This window comes from Papio anubis, unplaced genomic scaffold (assembly GCF_008728515.1).
Source record: "Papio anubis isolate 15944 unplaced genomic scaffold, Panubis1.0 scaffold274, whole genome shotgun sequence".
Lineage (NCBI taxonomy): Eukaryota > Metazoa > Chordata > Mammalia > Primates > Cercopithecidae > Papio > Papio anubis.
Genome location: NW_022162826.1, coordinates 36,502 through 40,259, shown reverse-complemented (window position 1 = coordinate 40,259; position 3,758 = coordinate 36,502). Strand labels below are relative to the sequence as shown.

The following is a 3,758-nucleotide window of genomic DNA, read 5'->3' as shown; positions in this document are numbered from 1 at the left end:
TTACTGACTTTTCTTTGGGAAAGTGAGGCAAGCTCTCATAACGTGTGGTAAAATTTCCCTAAGGATACCTACAAACACTTCTGTTTGTCCCTCCAAGTCCCTCTCAGCAGCTGCTGCCTGCCTTTCTTCTTCCCCAAACTGCCTCAAGTGGCCCCTTGAGCCTGACATTGCTCCCTTCTTCCCTTCACTGGCGCTTGCCACTCCTTAAAAAGAGAGTCAGCGATCCTTTTGTAGTTCTTAAGTGTGATGACTGTGGGCCTCCCTCAAACCTTGTTACGATGTCGGCCCATTACCTGTCTGACATGGAAAAAATAAAAGAAAGTTGGATTGTCAGCCAAATTTCAACCACCTCTTTTTTTTTTTTTTTTTTTTTTTTGAGATGGAGTCTCGCTCTGTCACCCAGGCTGGCGTGCAGTGGCACCATCACGGCTCACTACAACCTCTGCCTCTTGGGTTCAAGCGATTCTCCCACCTCAGCCTCCCAAGTAGCTGGGACTACAGGCATGTGCCACAATGCCTGGCTAATTTTTTTTGTACTTTTTGTAGAGACAGGGTTTGCCATGTTGGCCAGGCTGGTCTCAAACTCCTGACCTCAGGTGATCCACCCACCTCGGCTTCCCAAAGTGCTGGGATTGCAGGCATGAACCACCGCGCCCGGCCCAACCACCTCATCTTTTTCAGGCAAGGCTTCAAGGCCCATAATTCAATTGCGTTAAGTGTAGTGGTCCTTGAAAGCTGGGCAAAACTCTTACATTTGATTTAATGCCCTCAGTACAGACCAGAAAACTAGTATAGGGCTTGTGCAAAACACATGGCCATAGGATGTGCCCTGTAAGATCTAACCACTCTTAGGGGCCAAAATAGGGCAGAGTGGGACAGATGTGAGGTGGTACAGCATGTGGTTTCAGCTGGACTGTGCTCTGAGCCATTTGGACTGTGAAGGTTTCTCTCCCAGAAGGTAGCGGGGTAGGTCATGGGGTATTGTAGGTCTTGAAAAGAGCACAAATGGAGGCCTAAAAACCAGATGTCTAAATATTTTAAAGTTACAAATAAAGCTCCCAAATCATTCAATACAATATGTTCTGTCCTCCTACCTTGACAAAAATACCTTCAGAACAACCTGGAAGTCCAGGTTGGAATTTTAAATTCCTGGATGTCAGAATCTCTTGCTGGAACACGGTGGCACGGGAAGAGCCAGCCCCCAGCTTTGGCCCTCATCCTTCATCCTTTTTTCTTCCCACTACCGACTCCAGCCCTTCTTGCATCAGCATACATTTCTTGCATTCCCATATGGACTTCTCAGACCATATATCCAACTTCCTCATAACACTCACTCTTTGTTGATCCCTTAAGTTTGGGTTGTACACACCAGCATCTGGGTCACCCTTAGAAGAACTGACCTTGAAAAGGTCAGCACTGGGTCTGGAGACAAGCTTCGGGATACTTGGGCAGAGAATTCTGGAGTCCCATGCATTATCCAAAAAAAAAAGTAAGGAGAACGTCAAACAGTTCATTTCTAATTTGTAATCTTTAAAGGCCCTCTCCAAGATGATCTGAGGAAATTCAGGTTCAGAAATTCAAATTGTCTACTACAATTTGAGGAAATTCCAGGTTCTAATTCCAATGGAAATCAGCTTGGAGAGGGAACTGTTTATTGATTGACAGGGCTACCACAAGGTAGGGGGATGGATTTCATAACTTCTAGAGGTCACTTGTCCCACTTCCTCCTCTGCTAAACAGGGTTTTTGGGAGAAGCTCAGTAGACCATGGTCCCTTCACTCTTAGTGCCCTTCGGCCAGCTCCTGACATGAAGCAAAGGCCCCTGTGTTTCTCGAAGATTTCTGCCCAGGGATGAGAATTAAGCAGGAGGATCTTCAAAGGCAGAGCATGTGCGCACAAATCTTTGGTTTCTCTAATTAGGTCAAAAATAACCTTCTGGCCGGGCGCCGTGGCTCACACCTGCAATCCCAGCACTTTGGGAGGCTGAGGTGGGCAGATCACCTGAGGTCAGGAGTTTGAGACCAGCCTGACAAACATGGCGAAATCCCGTCTCTACTAAAAAAATACAAAAATTAGCTGGGCATGGTGGCAGTTGCCTATAATCCCAGCTACTCATGAGGCTGAGGCAGGGAGAATTGCTTGAACCTGGGAGGCAGAACTTGCAGTGAGCCGAGATCACGGCACTGCACTCCAGCCTGGGAGACACAGTGAGACTCTGTCTGGAAAAAAATATATAAATAAATGAATAAATAAAAAATCTTTCAGCCGGGCGTGGTGGCTCACGCCTGTAATCCCAGCACTTTGGGAGGCCGAGACCATCCTGGCTAACATGGTGAAACCCCATCTCTACTAAAAGTACAAAAAATTAGCCAGGCGTGGTGGTGGGCGCCTGTAGTCCCAGCTACTTGGGAGGCTGAGGCAGGAGAATGGCATGAACCCGGGAGGCAGAGCTTGCAGTGAGCCGAGATCATGCCACTGCACTTCAGCCTGGGCGACATAACAAGACTGTGTCTCAAAAAAAAAAAAAATCTTTCCTGATCCCCAGGCTGGAAGGCAAAGAGTATGAGTAAAAGGAGGACCAAGGGCTTGGAGAAGGGCCACCGTTCATTCTATCTCTGCATTCATGGTTCAGGTGCTGTCAGTCATGCTGAGAGGCAGGCAGACAAAGTGTGTCACCCCAAAGTCTTCTGGCCCCTCTCAGATAGTGTGGGCCCGTCCAGGAGCTCCACAGGCCATGAGTTCAGAGTGGGAAGGGATGTGGGAGGGGCTTAGGAGCTGGGCATGATGTCTTGGGGTGAGATGTGCTGCTGCAGTCTCTTCTACCCCCTGACCCAGGCTGGGTGGGAGACAGGTATGCGCTGAAAACAGGGAAGATATGAAGCCTCACCTACCCCACCTTAGCAACCAGGATCTAAAACTCTGCAATGAGGGCTGACTCCATATGATCTCAGCTAGTAATGGCATGAAGATTGTACATGAAAATTTGAGAGAGGGGCGCGCACACATGCACACACCCCACCTTATCTTAGGACCTACTCTGCAGGAAAAAAAAAAAAATGGTTTCAGGGAAGGACAGTGAGTGAGATGTCACAGAGAGTTCATAACCTGATCTTTCTCTGAAGTCTGCTCCTCTTGTTACCAAAAAACTAGGTTTTGAGATAAAGGTCATTAATCTGATACTTTGCTCTGCTACCTGCATTTTCATTTCAAAAGCAGAGTCACTAGGAAATGCCATTGGAGTTTGGAAAGAGAAACGATGTAACATCTGAATATTATGAGTTGAACAAAATGGAGCCCAGGAGGCCTGGTTTGTGTTGGGTTCTCATAATATCATCCTTAGGAAGCCATAGCTCCCCCTATCCCTTAGGCTGTGGAGACTGTGCAGTGTTCCCACTAGTAAGAGAAGGGGCATTGTAGGGCTAAGGAAGGTGTAAGGGAACGGTAGGGGTTGAAGGACAGTGAGCAGTGCTCTATTGATAGTAACAGGAAATAATAATGAAGAGAAGCCTTGAGGAAGTTAACCCAGGGCCTTCTTACTAGAACCTAACCTCCAGGATCCATTTTGCTTTATAATACTTAGGCCCAACATGACTCATGAGAGAAGATGCTCTTGGTAACTGTCTTCCTGAGAAGTTGAGCCTACGTTCTTCTTTTTTTTTTTTTTTTTTTGAGACAGAGTCTCGCTCTGTTGCCCAGGCTGGAGTGCAGTGGCACAATCTTGGCTCACTGCAAGCTCCGCCTCCTGGGTTCACGCCATT

General features: G+C 47.4%; 1 pseudogene; it reads left to right on the top strand.

The window, feature by feature from the left end:
• The first annotated feature begins 222 nt into the window (after nucleotides 1–222).
• On the top strand, nucleotides 223–303 carry LOC116272947 (annotated as a pseudogene).
• Nucleotides 304–3,758: the final 3,455 nt, after the last annotated feature.